Source organism: Saccopteryx bilineata, chromosome 5, assembly GCF_036850765.1.
Source record: "Saccopteryx bilineata isolate mSacBil1 chromosome 5, mSacBil1_pri_phased_curated, whole genome shotgun sequence".
In the NCBI taxonomy this organism is placed as follows: Eukaryota; Metazoa; Chordata; class Mammalia; order Chiroptera; family Emballonuridae; genus Saccopteryx; species Saccopteryx bilineata.
The window spans coordinates 236,504,033-236,530,139 of record NC_089494.1 but is presented as its reverse complement, the minus strand read 5'-3'; the positions used below and the strand labels follow the sequence as shown (position 1 = coordinate 236,530,139).

Sequence of the window (26,107 nt, the reverse complement as noted above, 5' to 3'; positions counted from 1 at the left end):
TGGATACTTTATTAGGCCAATAATAAAGCCTCTGGTTAGGGCACATACAGGATCAATGTTCCTGTCTCTCTCTCTTTCTCTCTTACTAAACTCAATGACTAAAAATTAAAAAATACATTTATATATATACGAAAGCTGTAAAATACAAAATAAATGTAATGTAAAATACAAAATTGTATTTACAGACTGTACAATATAAAATAAATGTAATGGATTAATGTCATAACAAGAAATCATTTGTTTAAGGTTATCATTTGACAGCTGTTTCTGTCTTGATAAACATTTATAATTACCATGTGGTTTCTATTATAAGCACTGTGCATGTATTAGCTCATATAATATTCACAAAAATCTTACAAAGTATTATTACTCTGATGCCCAGTTTATAGAAGAAGAAACTACGGTAGAATGATATTAAATAGCTTTCAGATTAATGCAGCCTGGCTCTGATGTTCCCGCTGGAGGTCACCTGTCACTCAAGCCATTCCAGGAGAAAGAAGGGAGTTGTTCAGATAAGGGAGGATACTGGACCCTCACCATAATGAATCATTAACTCTCAGCCCACTTCAGGCTGAGATACTTGGTGGCCTGCGGGTCATGTGCTGGAGTAGAAACCCTGAGTGAGTCACTGGGGAACCCATGACTGTCCTCTTAGTTCCTTCTGGCTCTGCTTCCTGAAACAGCCTTCCTCGAGTGCTGAGCCAACGAACGGGAGCAGTTTCAGTTCTGGGAAAGAGGCTAAACTCCAGTCACTGTGTCCACACTCCAGCTCTCTGCAGGCTAGTGACCCCAAACTAACACAGCCAGCCACCGGGACTTCCTCAAACTGAGAAACGCCCGCTCGCAAATGCGGGTCCTGGACCAACAGCCTGCTGGCAGACGAAACACCTTGCAGGCAGCCTCACAATGCTCCCGGAGTTCATAGTCGCCTGACGACAGTTCTAGAGACAGCCTGTGTGACAATCCGAGCAAATGCAGGTAGTATAATAATAGACACCTCGTCAGATTCTATGAAAAACCAAGGTTGTTCCTCTCTGCCGTTTATTCTCTCCTCCTGTGTCCCAATTTTTTTAAAGTCCTGAGTTCCCTTTCCTGATCCTCTCTTATGATGTTTGCTTTAAAAAAAAAAAAAAAAAGGTCTGGAATAACCTTATGGTTACAGAGAGACAGGAATGCAGCCAAACAAGAAACCAAAAGCCCCAAATCTCAGCCTTATCACAGACACTTGCAAGCTCTGGGGCTTTCTCCTCCTTCAGCACAAATCTTGTGATCAGATAGATGTGGTGCTTTTCCCTGGTAAAGAAACCGACAAACAGATACTTAGAATTTTCCCCCCTGGGCACTTACCAGATGTTTGTTGAATAAATGGTCTCCCACTTTCTATTTTCATCCATTTTCGGTTTTCTTAAGTTTCTTTCTTGCTATATCCTTACCTAGTGTCAGAGCCTACTTCAATTTCATTGTTCTTACAGCATCTAAAAGCTTATATTTTGGAGGCCTTTTCTGTAATTTTCTCTTTCACCTTAACTTTTGGAGTTATCATGCTATTTAGGGTGTCAACAGGATAAGAGATTTAACTTCTCTATTCCAGTTCCTCCATCTGTAAAGGCTAGAACAGTCCTGGCCACAAGGATTGACAAAGATCATGCTCATAAAGGATTCGGCCTGGTGTGTAGCACAGCACAGCTCAAATCGAGGAACAAAACCCTCAATTAAACAGAGTTACCAGTTCAGGTTGTCCCTGTCAGTGCAATTTTGTAACTTTTAGAAGCGATGAGGGAAAATAAGATCTGATCTGAGGGAATACTAGAAAATGCACCGGGCCCATTTGGTGAAGGTCGTTCAGATCAGAGCACATCGCCACACACATGGCTAAATCCCCATGAAGCAGCTCTGGGGGAAATCTAGGAAGCATTTTTCCCTGTGGGTCTCTCTTTGCTGCCTTTTTCCCAATGACCTTGGAATTGCTATGCTGGGGATGTGACTCCAGGGTAATCATTGACCAGCAGGAATACAAAGCATCTCCTCCCACCCTGACCATTATTACTGTGCAGAAAATCTTATGCAAAAATCTAATAATTTTTTTTAACCCAGAAATGTTTTTTTTGAGTGCCCTCAAATTCTAATTCTGTTTAAACACCAACATGCTGAATATCACAGGCCCTCTCTCTACTAGGAAATCTTTCTCCAGTGAAACTTTCTTTAGTTAGCCAAGTCAAGTGATTCCACCTCATGGACAGTTTCTAAATTTGTCTACTTTCACTTTTTAAAGGAACATCTGAGAATCCAAGTGACTTACTTGTAGGCTTGAACCCTTTTCCCTTTCTCGTTTTCCTCCTCCAAGTTTTGAATACTGGCTCCCAGTTGTGAAAGATCATCAAACTGCACAACCAATGAGTTTAGGTTCCTCATTTGGAGCTTAAATTCTAATTCCTCTTTCTGGTATCAGGGCTCCAAGAATTCCTGAGAACACTTACACGACAGCCTTTGGGAACCAAACGAGGAAGCTCACACGGGGTAGGAGCCCTGTCACTATGACCACCGCAGTGACAGCTGATTTACAAGGTGGAAGGACAAGGGGCTTTAAACGGGGGTTGACTCCAACGAGTCGACCAGCTGGGGGCTGTGCTCGCCGGCGGCGTCAGCTGCCCCCCACCCGGCCCCTTCCACACCTCTTGTCCTTCTCTGCAGTGGATTCCTTCCGCGGCACAGACACTGAGAGAGTGATTCGCGACTGCCCTCTGCCCTGGCCCCCGATTGGATCAGCTCCACAGTCCCACCCTTACCTGCCTGCATGCTTCAAATGAGGATCCCCGCAGTCCTCATCTGAGAGCATCTACACCTGCGGCAAGAACCTGGCCCTCGGCTCCAGGGATGCCAAGCGTTGAGTCCTGAGTCTACCTTTCCTGACGATGACTCGAGTCCATCTCAAATATAAAACTGCACTAATACCAACTGCATGAGAATACTGGCTTTCATGTCGCAGAGAGTCCAGTGCCTGGCAGAGGGTAGGAGTGCAAGAGAGGTAGCTATTATTTTTTTTTGTTACATTTTGGAACTCATGGTCTACATTATGAGCTCTCAACAGACGGTAAAGAATAGATTGTGTCAGAACTTAGCTCTTTCTTCTAACATCAAATTAAATTTTTTTTTTTGCTCCTAAATATATTACTTGACAAGACCATGCTGAATCACCAACCCGTGAGGAATACATCAGCCTTAGAATACGGCGGGCTGAGACAGAGAAGTGCGCTGGAAGACCCATGGATCACCCACTTCCTTACAGAGAATTCTGTCTGACCTGCGAAGCAAGTAGTCTTATGATTGTGGCCACAAATGATGCACTAGAACAAGCCAACCAACACACAAAAACGAACATAGAACATTCTTGTATATCAGGCAGTCGGGCTCCTATGGACAACCTATTCTGGAGGATTAAATTGTGGTTTGCCATTCCTACGATTTATCAAAATATTCTGGTTTCAGAACAGATTCATTTCACAAGCTTTCACATATTATTCAATTAGGCTCAAAATTCACACAAAGTGAGGAATAATCCCCTATCACATCATTCTAGGGTCTTAAAAGGAGTTGTAAGCATGTTGTTCCCTGTTCCCAAATACCTTTCCCTCACTGGCACACAAAATAAGTAACAGTATAAAACAGTGTGTTTGGTTAAGGAAGAAAATTATTGGCACAGGCACATGACACAATTTTCTCTCCTTGTACACTGTACCCTTTTCCACTGCCGGACGCTGACCCGCGTGGGTGTGTCTCCTTTGCCCTCTGGCACCCCACTGAGTTAAGCCAATGGGGGCACAGGCAGAGGATGAGAGGCTAGGGGCAGAGAGGCCAGGGCACTTATTCCTTGGGTTCCCTGACTCCCGGGGGACAGCAGGGTGGCTGCAGCCCTTTACCAAAGGCTCCTGCCAAGGCCTCCTCCATGTAACAATTTTCTCTGGATACTTGGCAGTACTTCACAATCCCTTCAAGGTTTCCCCTAGACCCTGATAATCCCTTTAATAATCTCTCCTCAATTATCCTGTTGAGTGTACATCTGTTTCCTACCGAAATCCGACCGACTGACTGCCCCCCCCACACACACACAAATTATCATCACACACACAAATTATCATTCCTCACTTGGTGTGATACAGTCGCCCCAGAAACCAGTGTTTGTTTCAAAACTTTGCTAGAGTGACTGGGGAGAAGGGCACCTTAATTTGGGGATGCTTTGCCAAGACTTCCAGCTCTTAGAACAAATACCCAATGGGTGCCTGCTACCTGTCAGCCCTGTGCTGGGCGCCGGGGACAGATGGCAGCCAAGGACCCACACGCCGAAGGGGAAAGATGACTATATGCAAATCAACAGTTAAGATCATTTCGGGCTGCTCAGTGCTGCAGGCAAGTGCAGCAGGGCCAGGAGCTGGTGGGGCCCCAAGAGAAGGCCGCTCTGAATGACCTGTACCGATGACTGAAGGAAGGAGGGGAGGAAGCCCAGCAGAGACCTGGTGGGGGAACCGTCTAGGCAAGGCACACGCAAGGCATCTGCCAGGCCCAAATGCCCAGCAGTGGGAACAGGCTGGTTTGTTTGCTTGTTTCATTGTTAATTCCGGGAACAGGAATCTACAGCTAGAATCCGGTGAGAGAGGCAGAGAAGAAAGCCAAGCTGGGGAAGTGGCCAGGGGTCCGGTGGCAAAGGGCCTTAGGAGTCAGGCTAAGGAGCCTGGGGTTTATTCTAAGTACAAGGAGAAGCCATTGCAGAGCGTTCAGCTCGGCAGGGAGACACCTGGCAAGAGGAAGGGTTAGAGAACACCACAGAGAGATGGTTCGTTTGGTTTCTTGCAGGAAGACTCCTTCCTCATTGGTACAGTCTGCTTGTGAGGTGAGGGGGTTAAGGAGACACTGAGATTCCTTCTTTACAAGAGAGCACAACAAGCCACCAACAGAAAGTGGAAAGACAACGCTGAGAGCATTCCGGCGTGTGTGTGCGTGGGGAGGGTTGCAGCGGTGTGCGAGGCACATTCTGCAGGAGGGAAAATGAGAAGCAACAACAGTTCAACAGTCATAGAGCTCCGGGCCCAGCTCTCTCTCCCGAACTTCAGCTCCTAGACCAATTACCTGCTGGACCTTCCTCTACAATATCATTACTTGCTATATGTATCATATATAATGTGAAATGATTAGCACCTGAATTTGGTAACAACATCCCTCATCACCCGTGTCCTCCTTGAATCTCCACACCTCGTCTCCTTCTCTCCCCGCAGCCTCTTCACTCAGACTCTCACGATAGCTTCCTTACAGGCTTCAACTTCTAACTCGAGTCCTTGTTGCCAAGGTGATCTTTCCACAACTCCTTGTGTCTCTGACTGTGTCACTCACTACCAACTAGTTAGCAAAGCATACCAAGTCCTCTGGGATCGGTTCCCTGCCCCTTCTACGGTCAAGTGTCTTGTCCCAACCCCATCTTTCTCCAGCTGTCTGACCCAGCTACTCCTTACAAACACTAGACATCGCCTGAACACATTATTCAGGCTTTGGGCTGTTTCTTGTGACTACAGTGGGCCTTCTGCCTGTTGCTTCTCTAACCTTATGCTCTACTCTCAATTCCTGCTCATTTATCAAAACCATTCTTTTGTCACTGCCTCTAATCACCCCCCTGGTAGAATCCATTGTCTCGTTCCTGCCCCTGCCCACACCAAACTCTCTTCCAACTTCTATCAGGCCACCGGTGACATTTATTGTCCTTACTTATAAACTCCCTGGACTAGTAGTAAGCAATTTGAAAGCAGGAGCTGTGTTATTCATCTCTGTATTCCTGGCACCTATCAGAGAGTCTGGCACACAGTAATTGCTCAATACTCACTCATAAGCAAAACTTTAGTAGAGACACAAAATGTGCCCACTACAGAAGAGACAAAGGAAGAGGAGAAACTTTAGAGTCAAAGGCTAATTGCAGAACAGGGCAAAGAACAAGACAGAATAAAAGGAAAACAAAACAAGGTCAAGGATAGGCACAAGGAATATAAATAATTTTAACTCTAAAATAATTTTAACTTGCAAATGAATGGCAGAGTATTCCAGACACAACAGCAAGATAGCAGATAGGGTCCTTGAGGACAATACTGGATACTTTATAAGGCCAATAACAATAACAATAACTTCATAATCAACAACTGAGTGCATCCCATACGCCAGGTACTTTACATGGGTTATAACTTTTAATCCTCGTAACAATGCTATTAGGTAGGGACTATTACTGTCCTATTTTATAGATGAAGAAACCAAGTACTAACAAATTTAAAATACTAGTCCAGGGTCATACAACTAGAAAATAACAGATCTGGAATTCATGCCCAGGTCCGTCTAACTCTAAAACCTGAGCCTTTAACTACAAATAGTATGGTGTTCATAATGTAAAATATTATTTATATGCCTTATCATGTTATCTATAATTAGATTCATTTAACCACAATGTTGAATGGCTCTCTTAACCAGTTGAGTTGTCTAAAATTTCAATGTGTAGATTATAAGATTTATAACATGATAAGTAAAACTCAACACATGGCACAGTTTTGCAATAAAAAGTATCCAAGGCCTGACCTGTGGTGGTGCAGTGGATAAAGCATCGACCTGGAACACTGAGTCACCAGTTCAAAACCCTGGGTTTGCCTGATCAAGGCACATACGGGAGTTGATGCTTCCAGCTCCTCCCCCTTCTCTCTCTCTCTCTGTCTCTCCTCTCTAAAATGAATAAATAAGTAAAAAAATAAAAATTTAAAAAGTATCCAAGACCACCTGGGTTTGACAAGCTTAAAAAAGCCAAATTATTAAATATGTTTTATGATTTGCTATGACACAGAATGTGTTGTATCTGCTTTTAACTGAGCTCATTACGGTGTTCTCACAAGGTAAACTGGTGAGAACTCAGTGGACCATGACATGGAACCTTTTGTTCTGATCCAACAGACCAGTGCTATTCTGTATTAACATGAGAAGTACTAACATGATTTTAAATTTTATGATAGCCACATTTTAAAGGTACAAGAAACAGGTGACATTATTATTATTTTGAGAGAGAGAGAGAGAGAGAGAGAGTGTGTGTGTGTATATGTGTGTGTGTGTGTGTGTTAGAGACAGAGCGAGAGGGTGAGAAGCATCAACTTATAGTTGCTTTCTTTTTTCTTTTCTTTTCTTTTTTTTTTTTTTACAGAGACAGAGAGGGAGTCAGAAAGAGGGATAGACAGGGACAGACAGGAACACAGAGAGATGAGAAGCATCAATCATTAGTTTTTTGTTGCGACACCTTAGTTGTTCATTGATTGCTTTCTCACATGTGCCTTGACCGGGGGGCTACAGCAAACCGAGTAACCCCTTGCTTGAGCCAGTGACCTTGGGTCCAAGCTGGTGAGCTTTTGCTCAAGCCAGATGAACCCGCGCTCAAGCTGGCGACCTCAGGGTCTCGAACCCGGGTCCTCTGCATCCCAGTCCAACGCTCTATCCACTGCGCCACCGCCTGGTCAGGCAGTTGCTTTCACGTTAATTGTGCATTGGTTGCTTCTTGTACGAGCCTTTACCTGAGCCGAGCCAGTGACCCCTTGCTCAAGCCAGTGACTTTGGGCTTTTCATGCCAGTGATCTTTTCTGGGCTCAAGCTGGAGAGTTTGGGGATCCTGTGAACAATTTTCCTGCTCAAGGGAGCAACTCCGTGCTGATGAGCCCACACTCAGAGCCAGCCTCCTCGGGGCTCGGAACTGGCCACCTCAGCATTCCAACATACTTACAAGCTTCCAATAAAGTTGTGTTTAACAAAAATATATTTAACACTGCCTCAGTTTTTAAATGTAAATTAATTAAAATTAAAACTTCAGCCCAGTCACACTAGCCACATTTCAGAAGCCACAGGTAGCTAGTGGCTATAGTTTTGGACAGATACAGATAATGGGTGCTGTTTGTTTTCGCATGCTCAACATGGAAAGGTGAGAAAGCTGAATGGAGTGCTAGCTAATAATACGGACGAATGGACTGCTCTCTACTCACAGGGGTGAATTAGTAGTGCATTCTCTACTTCCCTTCGAGTTGTACAAACAATGGTTGAGAAGTAAGGCAGAGACAAAAAAACTGTGAGGAACATTATTAATGTATTACTTTGCTTTTCTAACAGGTTGTACTTGGGGTCATTAAATGAATACCTAGTCCATGTGACTGGGCTACTTAAAGGTTTTATCCCAACAAATCCTTGTTTGTAAAATTCAAGGAAACTAAGAGGATTACGTGTTTCCATGTTAGTTAAACTAGGAAAACAGAGTTGCTGCTGTTCTTTTTCCAATTTTTCCATTGATGTGTAAGAAGGGGGGGCAGGCAGGGGGAGGGAGAGAGAGAAAAGTATCAATTCGTTGTTCCATTTAGTTGTGCACTCATTGGTTACTTCTCATATGTGTTTTGACCAGGGATCGAACCCATGACCTCAGGTACTGGTGCTGTATCCACTGAGCACCCCAGCCAGGACTGCTACTGTTTATTTTAAAACTTCACTGTGCATAAGGCAATAACTGATGTGGAATGAAATTCCTAAGCCAAATAAAAACGCAAAGGGGAGAATAAGATCAAGTTCCTCAGAGCCTAATTCTTTTTTTTTTTTCTTTTTTTTTTTTAATATTTTTTTACGGGGAGGCAGTCAGACAGACTCCCGCATGCGCCCGACCGGGATCCACCCGGCATGCCCACCAGGGGGCGATGCTCTGCCCATCTTGGGGCGTCGCTCTGCCACAATCAGAGCCATCCTCAGCGCCCGGGCAAACCTTGCTCCAGTGGAGCCCCGGCTGCGGGAGGGGAAGAGAGAGACAGAGAGGAAGGAGAGGGGGTGGGGCGGAGAAGCAGATGGGCTCCTCTCCTGTGTGCCCTGGCCGGGAATCGAACCCGGGACTCCCGCACGCCAGGCCGACGCTCCACCACTGAGCCAACCGGCCAGGGCCTGAGCCTAATTCTTATGTGTCCTTTTCATTTCTGAGCCCCAGAATAAGGCTGCCATCAAGAACTGCAGCGTTTACTATAGAAGTAAAGGAGCAACTAAATCACCCTGCAAATGCCTAATTCTCTCAGTAGGCTCCTTCAAACTGGCCTTTAAAGGTCTTGTGCAAAGAAAAAGCACAAACATTACTCAACTGCCTATTATTTTCTTGCCTCATACTGAAAGTTTTGGTTAACCAGAGTAATCACGTTGGTGGGATTTCTTGAGGCAAAACCCATCTTAGCATCCAGACTTCGGAACGAAGTCAAAGGAAATCCAGGCATCTCCCAAAGACAGAGGTGTTTCAGCCCATGATCATGCATGGTTTCCTAACCATGTTCCTACTGCTACTAATGAGATTATTGACAGGTCATCCATCAGAGCTCTTTAGGGCAGACACAGAGGCTATTTTTATTCCTTGCTGATACCCAGCACCAAATACCAAGCTTGGCAAATAACAGGGACTCTAGAAATATTTATTGAATGAGTGAGTGAATGAATGAGTAAATACATCCTGGAGAACAAAAGTGGAGTAGGCATTCTTTTGTATTCTGGAAGGCGGTTAACCGGCTGGCACCCTTTATCTCTTTCCACACCACCCTCTTCCCCAACCCCAAGTTCCTTCTCTAAAGTACACTTGATGGGTCAATTCCACTCGCTGCAAGTGTTCGCTGTGCTAAATGCTAATGGGGCAGGAATTCATAAGAAAGGATACATTTCTTAGAGAGTTAACATGTTAGGGAGATGACATAACGCCCCCCCCCCCCAATCCTCTAAAGAATATAATGTGGGGATAATCTGATAGGTTCATCCTTTGAGGTTTGGGGTAAAGAACTCCATAGAGTAGTGGCAGGGGTGGAGGTAGGGGAGTCCCTAAACATTATGACTGTGAAAAGGAGAGGCTCCTCCCACCAGAAAGAGTCTGGAAAACGAGCCTTTGACCACCAGGAACAGAAATTCCTGCGATTTGGGGTATTATTTTGGGTGCAGAGTCAGATTTTTGGAGGGTCCTCATGGACAACAGGGCAGTAATAGCTACCTACGTATTTCATAGACATGAGAGGGAGGGAGGCCTAGAGCACAGGCCCAACTGCCAGGACGGATGGAAAAGCCTCCTCTTGTTAATCAGAGTACTGGCACGCATGTAACTCTGTGTTTACCCCACCCTCTCGGTACTCCACGTCCAGCTTGGACTCCAGCGTTAACGTGGGAGCGGGCTCCCGAGAACGGCCAGGTGGGGTCATGGTAACTGGTGAGAGCTGTCCAAGCATAAGGTGCTCCTTGGAAACAAGAGTCACAGGTGGGAGGATCAGGGCCCCACCCGCTGTGACCCTCTCCACTGCCCGTGTGAAAGATCTGAGTTCCCTTTTAAGGTTATTTTCTGAGTTTCCTTACAGAAAACAGTGCATACACTTACGCAGCAGGTAAACACTAGAGGACAGCACGAAGGGCGGGGCTAGAGAATCAGAACAGCTGCGTCCAGGCAGTGAATAAATACTTTAGATAACAGTGTGTGACCTGGGGCCTGTCTCATGACTTCCTTGGGCCTCAGTGTCCTCATCCATTAAATGGGGGGTTTGGACTGTATGTTTTCAACTGTTCTCACAGGAGCTGCCAAACTAAGTCCTAAGGGACGTGATGCCCACCAAGTGCCGGAAGAGTTCAGAACGGAGGATTCTGCTGCGCTGGGTGGCAGGAAAGGGCTTTGTGGGAAAGGCAGGGCTGGCAGTAGGATAAGGATGAGGAGAATTTCGGTGTCTAGTGAGAGCGGGGGAGGGAAAGGGACAAGGGAAGAACAGTATGACAAAGGCTTACAGCCTTGAGTTTGGGAATGCTTGTGGTGTGACCGGGGAAATCCTCACTGCTGAGTTGGGAGGAGGGTACTAAGGGGTCAGCGCAGAGGGGCAGGGGTGGCAGGAGTGGCAGGGGCGGCAGGAGCGGCAGGGGCAGAGGGGCGAGTGGATGCGCGCGGGGGGGGGGGTGGATGCGCGCGCGCGGGGCAGAGCGGAGGCACAGGTCCAGAGGCTGTGCTGGAGGGGGCGCTGTGGGCCAGGGGTGGCAAGTAGCGGTAAAGAAGAAACCAGAGGCCCTGACTCCCCTCACCCCTTCCCACGGTTCCAAACATTCCCCAGTCAGTAAACTGGATTCAGACTGTGCCAGGCAGGAGATGCTCCGGAGAGGTAGAGAGGGGTGGGGGAGGGCCATGGACACTAAGTATGGGACAAAATAAGTGGCATTGCCTTTTTCTTCCACGTCCATGAATTCTTTCCCCTCTCCAGGCAAGTTTTTGAGTTTATTTTCAACTTGATTTCATTAAAATATTGGAGAGGTAGAGCTGACCTGTGGTGGTGCTGTGGATAAAGCATTATTAACTTGGAATGTTGAGCTTGCTGGTTCGAAGTGCATACAAGAAACACCAAGAGAAGTTGGTGCTTCCCGCTCCCCCTGCCCCCACCACCTTTCTCTCTCTCTCCCTCTCTCTCTCTCTTTCTCTAAAATCAATAAATAAAATATTTTTTAAAATAAAACCCTTTATTATTAAAAATACATATACTGTAGAGGTGGGGTGGGTCATTTCAGCACTTTAACTCACAACCAAAAAACCTTCCCCAGGACTTTCATTACCCCTCAGAGCCTTGGCTTCTTTGTCTATAAAATGAGCATAATGGCTCCTGTCATCAAAGGAACAGACAACCCCTGGGGCAGGGGATGAGGGGCGAGGCCCCACTAATTAGGATTGCTAATTTAATTAAGCAAGCAAACAATAGTGCCCTAAACAAATGCACCTGGTTCTTGGTGTTTTCACTGTTTTCATTTTAGGGAAGTAAAAAGGATGAAACTGCAGTTCCAAGGAATGCTAGTGACTTGCTCTGGTGACCAAGCAAGGCCTTAAAACTGGACCTCTGCCAGGCAGCACCAGGAGGCACTTCAGATTGTCTTCCCTATTGGTCAGTAACCTGCCGGCCTCTTTGCCTGGCCAGACACCTGGCTGTGCCAGCTGGGACATGGACCCTAACCCTTCCTCACCAACGTCTCACTTCTTTGAAAGACGTGCAAAGCGCTCCCAGACCTGGATTTAAGAACCTGCCACTAAAGGGACAGGCGGCACAGAGCACACACAGAACCATGACCAGAGGCATGGCAGATAAATCTGAATTTCAGATGAACAACCAATAATTTTCATTTGTTAAATATGGCAACTCTAGGTCAACAGGCACCTAAGACTGCGTGCAAGGTGAGTCCCGCAGGCAGGCTGTGCAGGGGAACTTCCCAGCTCCCCTGAGGCGCTATCATTTACATTGAATGCTTCTTCACCAAGGCCCTTATTGCTGGGGTGGTTTCCCTTTCGTGATGCAAAGTGTCACAACTGAATACTCAGCCAGAAGAACAGCAGCACCTGGAAGGTCTTACATATGTCTAATTCAAACTGAACTTTTCCTCAAAGGTTGACCAACCATAGCAAGAGATGTCAGGGTAGGGGAGGAAGCTCCTTTAAAGACACCAAAGTATATAAATGAGTTTGTTTCCAAAACTCATACAGAAATTCACTGGCTGGGATGAGGACCTAGCAGTTTCCCAGGTGTGGCAATAACTAGACTGGGATCAAAGGCCCAAATTGATTTTTGTTCAGACCACATCCATCCTCTCAGATGCCCCAGAGAGGGCTTTCCCCAACCACAAGGGGCAGAATGGGCGCCCATGCTCCACGCAAGCTCACAGTTGCCAGGTGGATATGTCAGGTTCTGACAAAGCTTTGCTTTTGTTTTGGTTTTTGTAAGACAGAAGTTTAGATGTGTGTGGTGGCGGAGGGGGAGAGGCGGGATGGGGGAGGGGGAAGGGAGAATCTCTAACTTTAAATGTAGGTAACTGATTCAATTGCTAGAGATTGAGCAAGGCGACAGTGCATGGAAGAGCAAACACAACACAACTTGGGGGCTCGTTTTGCCCATTCTAACCCTTAGCTAGAGTCACAAAGCAGTCCTGGTCGAGGTCTCTCTTCCTGAGCAAGGACCCTGGTCTCTGAGCTGAAGACACTGCACCTCACTTGGAAATCGGTAGTCAGCTTGGTTGTGGCGACCTTAAAAAGCAACAGCCCAAAGAGTGGAAACAATGCAAATATCTATCAGTGGTAACTAGATAAACAATATGTGGTATAGTCAAGAATGACATTCTGATACAGGCTGTAACAGAGATGGACCTCAACCAGATCATGCTAAGTGAAAAAGTCAGACACAAAAGACCACCTATTGAATAACTCCATTTATATGAAATATCCAGAATGGTAAATCTATAGATACAAAAGGCAGGTTAGTGGTTTCAGGGGCTACGGAAAGGTGGGGTGCTCAGTGATTTCTTAAATAAACAGTCTCCTTTAGCAGTGATGAAAACATTTGGAAGTGGATAGAAGTGATGGTTGTGTGACATTGCAGATTCCCAGTTTCAACCCTGCATGTCCTGATTCAGGACTCAAAATGCACACACTTGAGAATCCCTGCATCTTCATGTCAATGTCAAAATGGCATTTAAAACTTTAGTTTGGCCTGACAGGTGGTAGCGCAGGGGACAGAGCATTGATCTGGGATGCTGAAGTCCCAGGTTCCAAACCGAGGTCGCTGGCTTGAGCATGAAATCATTGACATGATCACGTGGTTGCTGGCTTGAGCCTGAAGGTCACCGGCTTGAAGCCCAAGGTCCTGGCTTGAGCAAGGCATCCCTGGCTCAGCTGGAGCCCCCCAGTCAAGGCACGCATGAGAAGCAATCAATGAACAACTAAAGTGCCACAACTACAAGTTGATGCTTCTTAGCTCTCTCCCTGTCTCTCTCTCTCCCTCCCTTGCTAAAAACAAACAAACAAACAAACAAACACTTTGGTTTGGTTTATAAACCTCTCCGTGCAATACAGTATCAATGAAACAATTTGGGACATACTATATTATAAAAACATTAAAGACTTTTTTTTATTCAATGAGCTGTCTTCATGAATGGAAGCCTTAACTAATACCTGCCTAAAGGGAGGAGACTTATGGAAGGCCACTTCAGACACACCGAAAACCCTGACACACGTGTATCCTTAACAATCTAAGGGAATAGTTCCAGTGATCATTTCTCCCCTCTCCTCGCCTCCACCCACTTCAAATATGAAAATTCCACTCTGGTCTCCTTTTTCGGCTAGATCTGTGGAAGAGTAAGCATATTCCACTATAGTCAGGGCTCTTTCTCTTGATTTGAAGGTGATAATGGAGAGATGAGGGCCATTGTGCAATGCTTCACAGATTGGTCCTTTCGGAGATGTTTTGGAAAACAACATGTTCCAGTGCCTTTCACATTTTTTGTACTGAGATAGCAAACTGGCACAAAGTGACATTGGACCAAGATAGAAAAGGCCAAAGCCTTGTGGCAGGGTGGTCTTCTAGAACTGAGGACAGAGCTCAGACTCAAAAAGCTATCATTAGGCAGGCACGCACATTGCTGGCAGGAGTCTATAAACTATCATAGCTACCAAACTCCTCTACCTGGCATCGAGGCCGTGCCAACCAGACCTAATCCTCATCTCCAGTCTTATCTCTCCCTTTGTTTCCCTTCTTATAAGGTCAAACTGAATCATTCTCTGTTCTTCACTTGTAATCTGATTATCTCTGCCTTAGTACCTTTGCTCATGCTGTTCTCAAGGCCTATAATTTTCTTGCTCTAAATTCCTCTGATCCAAATGCTTGCTTTTCCCTGCCACTACTCAAGAAGCCCTTCAGAGATTGTCTGCAGGATGAAAACATGTATCCCTTCTTTCTTTCTTTCTTTCTTTCTTTCTTTCTTTCTTTTTTTTTTTTTTTGTATTTTTCTGAAGTGAGAAGCAGGGAGACAGAGAGACAAAATCCCACATGCACCCAACTGAGATGCACCCAACAAGCCCACTAGGGGGCAATGCTCTGCCCATCTGGGCCATTGCTCCATTGCAACCAGAGCCATTCTAGCACCTGAGGCAGAGGCCATGGAGCCATTCTCAGAACCCGGCTCAACTATTGCCCCAATGGAGGCTTGGCTGTGGGAGGGGAAGAGAGAAATATAGAGAAAAGAGAGGGGGAAGGGTGGAGTGTGCCCTGGCCAGGAATCTCCTATGTGCCCTGGTCAGGAATCGAACCCGGGATTTCCACATGCTGACTGATGCTCTACCACTGAGCCAACTGGCCAGGGCCTCCCTTCTTTCTACTCCAATACCTTTTCTGTATTCTCTTGTAACTTTTATCATACTCTACTTTGATTTTTTTACCCTGTAGTATTTATCATTTTCTATTGTTTATTGTTTTATTTCATTTACACACTTAGAAGCACCTTGAGGTTGAAGACTGGGTATTATTATTCATGATTTCTATCTTTTTTGGCAGGCAGCAGGATGACCATCTCCCTCTTTGCTCAGAGAGCTCCGAGGTCTCACTGCTAAGGGCCGACTTCCTGGCTTCAGCGCCAGTGCAGCTCACTCAGCACTGCACTGGCGGGCGCTCCTTGAGTGCTCAGCACCGTTCACCATTCAGTGACTACTGGAAAAGCAAACAATCAACTGGGGCAGTTATCTGCATACTTCTGGCTTGAAAGGGGGAAGATCCATCATTAGAGAAACAAGGAGTGGTATTATTATCATTATCATTATTATTTGCAAAAGAAACTGAAATATCTTCAGCTTTTTATCTATTTTTTTGTCTAAAAGGTCATTTGCTCACTTCCTCTGGCTGACTCCCCCCGTCTGTCCGTTGCCAGTGTGGATGTGATCTCTTGCTGTGCCATCAGCCAGAATTTTAAGGGACAGAAGACAAGGGAAGTACAGAGGGACTCAATGTGCCAAATCAGAGACACAGGCAAAGCATATTGCTCAGCCAAGAGCTTTGGGGGGGGGGGGGGGACTACCCTTGCAGCGGTTTGTTCTGTCACAGGACATGGGATTTGCTGGGTTTGCAGGCATGAGGGTGGGAAAGTGAGAGCAGGAGGAAAAGAAGCTTAAAGCAGAGGAATAAGATCTAATGACTGAGGGGAGGGGGTCGGCAGGGGAAAGTTCAATCATTGTTGGTCTCCCGAGACAAGGGAAAGGAAGGGAGGATTTCTGGGTTATTACAAAAAAGCCTTTTGTCCACCTCAGCCTTCTCCTGGCCAAGGCACATACACCTACATACCAATCTTTCTGTAGCCAGATTATTTACTGTGTGTTGTGTGTGTGTGCAAATGCTAGACAAGGGGTTGGCAAGCATTTTTTAGAGTCAAATAGTCAATATTTTAGGCATTACCAGCCATACAGTTTCAGTTCCAACTATTCAAACCTGCCACGTTACACAAAAGCAACCACAGACAGTAATACGTCCTTATACCGTGTGCCAATAAAACTTTATGGACACTGAAATTTAAATTTCATATGATTTTCAAGTGTCACAAAAGATTATCATCCCTTTGATGTTTCCCCCTAACAATTAAGAACATAAAAGCCTACGTGTTATTTATGAGTATATACTGTATGTAAAAAAGGCAAGAAAACATAACAGGGAACGATGACCCCCTCATTTAGGGCAGAGGCCATTCCTCTGAAGGGAGGAAGAGGATGGGGTGAAGTTCACAAGAGGTTTCAATTATCTCTCTAGTCTTATTCTTTATGTTGGCTCATGGACACAGGTATTTGCTGTACCGTTCCCTGTACTTTCCAGTTGGTCTGACATACTGCAATAAAACAAAGTAAAGGCACATGAAGTGAGATGAGATTGCTCAGGTTCATTTCTATTTTTGCAGGAAAAAATGAATTAAATAAATAAACAAATGACATAAATTAAGTTACCGTGTCAGTAAAAAAAATAAAAAAAAATAAAAAAAATAAACAAACAATAGTGCTTGTCCATGAAAAACCTATGATTTTAGCTTTGGGAAAAAGTTTATTTAGAAAGTCACAAAGGCAGAAGAAGTGAGCTGTTAGAAGAAATAGGTTCAGGAAACAAGTTACAGAGGTGATAGAAGGGTCCTTGGAGTTGGGGGGGGCGGGGTAGACAAGGAAACCGCGCCTGGGGGAGGGGAGGGGCGGGGAGGGGCGGGGAAAGGCACCGTGTGCTCCACAGAGAGAGCCGCCTCTTTCCGTTTGTAAGTCCCCAAACATGTTTTCCTCAGGAGCTCAAGCAGTACAAAAACAGGTCACCTGGCAACAATGAATTGACATCTCTTATCCAAAGGATCTCAATTTTACTTTTGCATTTTCTGTTTTCTAAAACAGCGCCTTTTGTCCAATTTGGCATGCCAGCTGCTAGCATAACTCCACGAAATGGCAACTTTTTAAAGCAGGGACCTACATTTGGTTCCCAACAGCTGCTTTCTGGAAATTCTTTCGTGCATTATTGCAGAGCAGAGGAGTGTGACAAGGATCAAAAGATTAGAAATAATTTCAATTAACCCCTTCTGCTAATACAGGTCGAGGAATAACCCGTGGAATTTCACCTCAGTTTTCAATGGAAAACAATGTACACATATCATTAACCAAAATTACAGAACTTTAAAATGCTGTTTTAAAGAATCAAAATGTCACAAATGCTCTGTGGGGCTGACAAACTGAAAATTATGTAATAGGGTAAGAGTATAAATTAAGCTACTTATAAAAACCTTCGATGAAGGGTTTCTACATTCTTTTTCTACCGAGTCTCCAGTGTCCTTCTGCTGTCTACTTCTATACAGTGTGTCCGTAAAGTCATGGTGCACTTTTGACCGGTCACAGGAAAGCAACAAAAGAAGATAGAAATGTGAAATCTGCACCAAATAAAAGGAAAACTCTCCCAGTTTCATACCTATTCAGAGCAGTTCGATGTGGGCTCATGCACAGATTTTTTAGGGCTCCTTAGGTAGCTATCCTGTATAGCCTCTACAGACTCGTCACTGACTGATGGCCTACCAGAACGGGGTTTCTCCACCAAACTGCCGGTTTCCTTCAACTGCTTATCCCACCGAGTAATGTGATTCCTATGTGGTGGCGCTTCGTTATAAATGTGCCGATATTCACGTTGCACTTTGGTCACAGATTCGAATTTAGTGAGCCACAGAACACACTGAACTTTCCTCTGTACCATCCACATCTCAACTGGCATGGCCATGGGCTGCTCTGCTGTATACATGATGTTACGTCATCACCTGCGCATGCGCACATGCTGCCACATCATCCTACAGAAACTGGGAGGGTTTTCCTTTTATTTGGTGCAGAGTTCACATTTCTATCATCTTTTGTTGCTTTCCTGTGACCGGTCAAAAGTGCACCATCACTTTATGGACACACTGTATATTTAAACTGCAAATGAATTAGATCAGAAAGTCTTTTGTCCAGAAGGATCTATCTTTATAGGACTATAATACTAATGGGCTCATTATCCTCAACTTTAGCAAATAATTAGTACTAATAAACAGTTTGATATATAACTAAAATAATTATTAGAAAAAGAGGTCCCGAAAGTGCAAATGCCCCCAAATAGATAAAATAAAAAGTGCAGCAGGAGGATTTTCAAACCCAAATAGGTAGTACCCACCCAGGCACATGGGGATTAAGTGAGGCTGATCCTCAGCACAGCCATTTAAAAATGGCACTCCTCCCATTGAAAAGTGAGGTCGATGTCCTTCCACTTGAAGTCGGTGGGTTCTGTGCCTGCTTTGACCTGAAAGTGATATTGTTTTAGCTCCCAAGCCCAGCCCTTCAGAGACTAGCAGCTCTGACGTCCTTTTGACCCTTGGAATGCTTCAACTGACATGTAAGAAGTCCAACTGTCCTGCAGGGGACAACTCACGGAGAAGCTTGAGACTGATCCTGCCAAGGACCTGTGGGCCAGAGTAGCCCACAGTTGAATATCACCAACTTGATCCCTATTGATGCAGGTCTTACAGAAGAATCTCCCAGCTGAGACCTGCCCAAATCATGCCCAAATCATGAGAGATGATAGCTACTCACTGGTGGGTGTTTGACCTGCTAAGATACAGGGTAATTTGTTGTACACCAAGAGATCATTAAGCCCATGCATCATTCTGGAAACAACTAATCTAATCTCTCACTGTGAATTGGGGGGGGGGGGCTTTTCACTCCAAAGGAAGGATTTGCAATGGTATTACTCTTGAGAGCAAAACTAGGTCCCATGGATGAAAGTTACAAGAAATAAGATTCCAGTTAAACGTAAGGAGAAACTTTCCAGTAGGATTTTCCACCCTGGGCCTGAAGTGTCTCAAGGAAATGATGGTGCACCCATCACTGTAGGAATTCAAGGCCAAGTTGGAAGCAGTGAAGCAGCACAGCCACAAAACCCTCCAAATTTGGAGTCAGAAAGACCTGTGTCTGGATCTGGTTTGCTATAACTACCTGTGTGTTTTATGGCAAATTTCCTAACCTCTCTAAGTCTATTTGCTCACCAGTGAAATAGAGATATTTTACATGCGGAGCCCTCGGAGCACATACGTCTCCCGTTACGGTCACCACGCACGCTGCAGAGGCATCCCTGCACTGGATGGAATGTCAAGCCAGAAAGTCCCTGTGGCCCGGTCCAACTGAAAACATGCTAGAAGATTCCATGACCATGCATGGAAAGTTTTGAGTCGGCTCAAAAGCTAACAGAAAGCAGCCAAAATGGTTTTCAACTACTACTCAATCAAGATCACACAAACTCTTTTTGTTAACTTGGGGTCACTTAATTTGTATTGAAGACCCCTAATTATTTAAGCAAAACAGCAGCAAAAATAAAAGTAAAAATTAAAAAACAATAAATTTAATTTACATGCCAAAAAGCTTTGTTTGTTTATTGGCTTAACATAATTAGTTACAAATCTTCCATTATGGATTTATCACGTTGATGGTTCGCCATTCTTTCCACACTTATTGCCAGCCTCCTTCTCTCCATTCTTGGAGACTCATAGTCCAAGTACAACTGCCAACCCCCGGTGGCCGTGAACCGTGGACAGGACTTAGAAAAAATAGTTTCAGTTCGGTCACTTACTAGCTCTGTGACTTAGGGCAATTTAAGAAATTTCTTTAAGCCTCAGTTTCGTCCTCTGGAGAATGGGGATAATAATGAACCCTCATAGAGATGTTTTAAAGATGAAACAGAATAATGATTATAGTCAAACGCTGTAAAACAAATGCAGTCATTAGTCGCTGTTACTTTTACAGCTAAAGCCTGGCAAATAAAAATCCCAAGACAGCCTGACCAGGCGGTGGCGCAGTTGATAGAGCGTCGAACTGGGATGCAGAGGACCCAGGTTCAAGACTCCAAGGTCACCAGCTTGAGCGTGGGCTCATTTGGTTTGAGCAAAAGCCCACCAGCTTGGACCCAAGGTCACTGGCTCCAGCAAGGGGTTACTTGGTCTGCTGAAGGTCCACGGTCAAGGCACATATGAGAAAGCAATCAATGAACAACTAAGGTGTTGCAATGCACAATGAAAAACTAATGATTGATACTTCTCATCTCTCTCTGTTCCTGTCTGTCCCTGTCTATCCCTCTCTCTGACTCACTTTCTGTCTCTGTAAAAAATAAATAAATAAATAAATAAAATAAAATAAAAAATCCCAAGACAACTGAGTCAAATGAAAATATAGAGAAGTAGCTCAGGATCTGAGATTCATCATTTGTTCCTCTGCTTATTTCTCATTAAGTCTGTTGTTCACTTCTTTGTGGAACAAGGCTTCTAAATTTAAAAAAAAAAAAAAAATTTTTGTTAATCCCTTTTATTTCTTCCCATGTTTTAAATACAAACTTTTCATGGAGTCATAGCACATGTACAGAAAACTCACAGGCTCAGACAGTGCCTCTCAATGAATTTCCACAAACTGAACACAGGTGTTTCCCCAGCATCCGGGAAGTCCCCCTCATGGCCCTTCATCACCACTTGCCCCAGGGTGACTGCCATCCTGACTTCTACCACCTCAGATTCATTCGTCAGTTTTGGAACTCTATGTGAATACTCTGTGGGGTCTGGCTTCTTTAACCAAACACTATGTTTGTGAGCCTTGAGCACATTTGTACATGCCGTAATAGTTGTTCACTTTTATTATATATAGAGTATCCCACTGAAGGAATACACCACATGTTGTTATTGTTGTTTTTTAATTCATTCTGCATTGTTAAGCTTGTCTTTTGGCGAACATATGAACATATTCCTGTTGTATACATACCTGAGAATAGAGTCATTGGCTCAAAAGGTATGTGTATTTTCAGTTTTAGTGGATTCTTTTTTTGGCTCCAGGCATTTTAATTAGTGCTTATTTCATATTTGTCTCCCAGCCTCCAGGACCTCACTCCTCTGAATTCCATACAACCAACCACATTTAACTTTGTTAAAAATGGCACTGAGCCTGACTAGGCGGTGGCACAGTGGATAGAGCATCAAACTGGGATGCGGAGGACCCAGGTTCAAGACCCTGAGGTCACCAGCTTGAGCGCGGGCTCATCTGGTTTGAGCAAAGCTCACCAGCTTGGACCCAAGGTCGCTGGCTTGAGCAAGGGGTTACTCGGTCTACTGAAGGCCCACGGTCAAGGCACATATGAGAAAGCAGTCAATGAAGAACTAAGGTGTCGCTGCCTGACCTGTGGTGGCGCAGTGGATAAAGCGTCTACCTGGAAATGCTGAGATCGCCAGTTCAAAACCCTGGGCTTGCCTGGTCAAGGCACATATGGGAGTTGATGCTTCCAGCTCCTCCCCCTTCTCTCTCTCTGTCTCTCTCTCCTCTCTCTCCCTCTCTGTTTCTCCTCTCTAATAATGAATAAATAAATAAATTAATTTAAAAAAAAACCTTAAAAAAAAAAAAAAGAACTAAGGTGTCGCAACATAAAACTGATGATTGATGTTTCTCATCTCTCTCCGTTCCTGTCTATCTGTCTCTCTGACTCTCTCTCTCTGTCTCTAAAATAAATAAATAAATAAAAGTGCCACTGATAGTGTTACTTGTTTCGGAACAGTCCATGATTTGGGAATGCTGAATTCAAGACCATGTTCAAGGTCTTTTCCCTTTGGTCCTAACCAATCATTTATTCATTCAACAAATAACATTTGTTATTTGAAGCAGCCTTGAGGCACCTCACAATCTGTTGGGAACACACTAAACACAAGTACAGTAACAGAAGAGGAGACATCTCAGGGCCAAGTTCTGGAAGGACCCAGAGGATGTGAGAAGACCTGTAAGAGGAGCAACTGTTTGAGTCAGTCCTAAGAAAGGAGGGAGGGGAAGGAGGTAAGACCATCAAAGGAACAATATATTATGATGAAAAAGCATGAGTCCATGAAGGAGGGGAGCACATTTGATGTGACAGCCACATGAGGTACTGACGTGCGGGAACCAGACATGGGGCTGTGGTGTAGGCTGAAGCCAGGTTTTGAAGGGGCTAGCACACAGTGTTCGCATCTTACCCTGTAAGCCCCAATTTCTCAATACTGTATGTATGACGCACTGATGTGCAGGCTGCTCTTTGGTGGTGACAAGGAGTGAAGGTCATTCATTCTAATGGTTTGGTTTATTTAAGAGCACATTAGAAAATTACCGATTTTCCATTTCCGGTAGTGAGATCAAGTTCCACTTTAGTTGGAAAACTAAACAGAAAGATGGGGAAATTGGGGCAGTTTTCCTGTAGGAAATGATGTGGTCAGGTGTGTCTTTTACAAAGACAACTGTGGAGCAGAGGATAGGGGGTCTCTGGTCTCATCTATCACTCTCTCCTAACCCCCTACTTTGTCATTTAACCCCATGTAGCTCTCTCCCGCACCCCCTACCTTGCCATTTAACCCCATCTGGACAGTTGCACAGAGCAGGACTGCTTTGCCCCATGACCCTGCCTTCGCAGCAGAGCTGGGTGGGTAAGAGAAACTCCAGGGCCAGGTTGCCTGGATGTGACCCCCAAGCGCTCCACTCACTGGTTGGTAACCTGGGAAAATTGTTTTGCCTCTTTGTGCCTCGTACGCTCCCTCATAGGGTTGTAAGGAAAACTCAGAAAGTTAGTATTTGTGAAGGGCTTGCAATGTACCTGGCATTAATTAGTACAGTGCAACGTATCATACATGCGCATTAAAATGGTGCGTTTTCTCTGTCCTAAAATGCACGCTTCCTGTTATGCCTGGCAAAAACCTTTCTATTTATTCAAAATCCAGCTTGAAAATCAAATGTCCGTCAAGTAATGAATGGCTAAACAAAGTGCCGTAGATCAAGATCATGGAATATTATTGAGCCATAAAAAAGAATGAGGTACTGCCACATGCGACCACATGGATGAACCCAGGAAACATACATGCTGAGTGAAATAAGCCAGACACAAGAAGTTACATATTGTATCATCCCACTTACATGCAATGTCCAGACAAGCAGATACAGAGAGAGAGATAGAAAGGAGGTGAGTGGTCGCCAATGGGTAGGGGAGAGGGAGACGGGAAGTGAGGGCTCCACAGGCCTGGGTTCCTTTTCAGGGTAACAAAAATATTTTGGAATTAGACAGTGGTATTGGCCGCACAACTTAGTGAATATACTAAAAACCACTGAATTTTACACTTTAAATGGTGAACTTTATGGTATGTGAATTGTATCTTCCCCCAAACAAACAAAGTAACAAACAGTCCAGCTAAAAGACCGCCCCTCTCCCTGACTGTCCCCTCCTTTGGGCTCCCTGTTGCTGTCATATGCCCGGTTACATGACAGTGAGCAGGCATTGGTCAGGGAGTGGGCACACTCCCTGGAGTGGGAGCAGCCTGAGGGCAGGAGGAGTGGCCTGTTCCTCGCTCCCAGAGCTGAGCAGAATGACCAGTATCCAGCTGTTGCTCTAGTGAATGCTTATCGATATGGTAAGCAGAACATGATCGTTAGAGGAAACAGAAGACTCGGAGAGTAATTTATTTCCTTAAGTGTGGAAGCTCTGAAGCACAAACTCAATAGCAAAAGATCTCATACGCCCTGGCAGACAGGGCAGGGCGCCCAAGCTCTGCTGAGTGTTAAGACTGGGGAAAACAACAGAAAAAGTCCTTTCCTTGGCCACTGAGACTGAAACAAGCTTAGACTTAGATTTCTTTTGCTCTCCTGTCAACTAGGTCTGTTTGTGCCGGGCAAACATGCAAATCTTCAGTTTAGATATTGTCGGAGCTATAGCAATCTCTGCTCTGATAATCCCTGTCCTGCCAAAGCCACTATAAGTAAAGCAGGTACAATTCTAAGATCCTGCCATGGAAGCCACACTCTGAGTGAGCACATGTTATGATGTAAACATAAGCAGCAGAAATCCCGCTAACATGGCAGCATGGATCCAAGCTGAGGGTCTTACACGTACATTCCCCAGTCGGTCTGCTGATCCTGCGCTCATCGCTGACTTGGAAAAACAAGACCGCACAGAACACGTGAGCTACCTGAGCTGTTTGGATACATTCCCACACCTCTTCTTTCTACATCCAGGTTTGCTGGGGAGGAGGCACAAAATGAAAAGAGACCAGAACTCCAATTTAGAACACCTGGGTTCAGCGCTGTGGGTTTCATAGGAACTAAGCAGTTTGTCACAGGGCCTCAGGGTCCATCCGCCTCTGTAAAATGGGGACTGTGATCATCACAGGAATGCTGTGAGGAGTAAATGAGATAAAGGGAAGGACAGTAGCACACAGAACTGCAGTACAGTTTGAGAACAACTATGCGAAAAAAGTGCAAACACATTCAAAAGAGCTTCAAGGCAAGAGACAAGAAAGCTAATGTAGCTCTTGAAGTAGAAACCCAGGTGATTCTTCCTTCCATAAATGGTTTCCATTTTTCTGTACTTTCTAAAGCATACGCTTTACCCTTGAGGTAAAGTCCTTGTGATCTGGTTTCTTTCAGCCTCAGCTCTCTCTGGGGTCAGGGATTCCCCCCCCTAAATGGCAACTACTTGTTTTTCAGATCTCTGAGTCTCTTCCAGGACTCATTCAAGAAACACCTCTAACCCTGTACCTGGGTTCAAACCTGGGCTCTGCCCTTACTAGCTATCTCCTCTTAGGCAAGTTTCTTAACCTGTCTGTACTCCAGTCTTCTGGTCTGCAAAAGTAAAATGATTTTATGTATTTCCTAGTGCTTTTATGCAGATTAAATGTCTTCATCTTTGTGAAGTGCTTCAGATAGCACTCAGCACCTAACACGTGGCATGTAAATGTTAAGTCTATTAAATGTCGTATCTTTATGAGGAATTCCCTAAACATCTCCCTCTTCCCCTGCTAGGTAGGCCTTCTCAAGCTGAACTGATGCTACTGATTCCTAACAGCACCTAGAGTATTTTATACAGCTCGTTTTTAATGTGTCATTCTGTCTGTACTAGGCCATACGCTCCTTCAGAACAGATCTCTTATTTCTAGAAGGTAAATGTAGGCACAAAATAAATGGTTTTCAGTAAAGCTAGGGTGAATAAATAAATACTTCCATTAAGAAAGCACAAAAGAGCAATTTTTGCTTACATGTCTCACCTTGTCTGTGAGGTCCTTAAGTATTTACTATCCATTTTGTATCTCCAATGACTAACACAGAACCTGTATTTACTAGATTAAAAAAAAATAGCATTATTATTCCCAGAAAGACCAACAAGACTCATGGAACTGTCAAGAAGTTTTGGAAGCAAACTTCAAAGCCTCATTCAAGACTTGGGTAAAACCATGCTTAATTGGCACAAGTTGTCTATCATGTCAAAGATATCATGGATAAGCCATATATATACAAACACCCAGTATCATGAGCAAAGAAACAAAAATAGCCAAGCATTGGATGTTGGCCTCCATACATGTGGAGCATGCCTCTTCAAAACAGAAAGATGGAGAATGAAATGGAAGAGGACTCAAATGTCAGAAGCATGAAGGGTCAGAAGAACCAGGATGCAATAAAATCAGCTTCCTCTAAAAGGCTGAAGTTAGCTTTAGAGGAGAGAAAAGTAAACACTTTAACAAGAGGCAGTCAACTGTAGGACCAACCAGTTGTTTCTGAGGATAGAAAGCAGTGAAATGAATGAGTTCCCCAGAATTTTTTTTTTAATTTTATTTATTCATTTTAGAGAGGAGAGAGAAAGGGAGTGAGAGAGACAGAGGAGAGAGAGACAGAGAGAGAAGGCGGGGAGGAGCTGGAAGCATCGACTCCCAT

At 44.6% G+C, this 26,107-nt stretch overlaps 1 protein-coding gene and 1 long non-coding RNA gene across 8 annotated transcripts in view; one reads left to right on the top strand and one right to left on the bottom strand.

Annotated features, from left to right (window-relative positions):
* The window catches only part of RBM47 (RNA binding motif protein 47), a 174,287-nt gene that overhangs the window by 129,634 nt on the left and 18,546 nt on the right, over nucleotides 1-26,107 (bottom strand). The gene's annotated exons all lie outside the window — the stretch shown is intronic.
* LOC136306151 (uncharacterized) lies at nucleotides 725-3,515 on the top strand. Its single transcript, XR_010725612.1, has 3 exons — nucleotides 725-978; nucleotides 2,450-2,517; nucleotides 2,692-3,515. It is a non-coding gene; the product is annotated as an uncharacterized lncRNA (long non-coding RNA).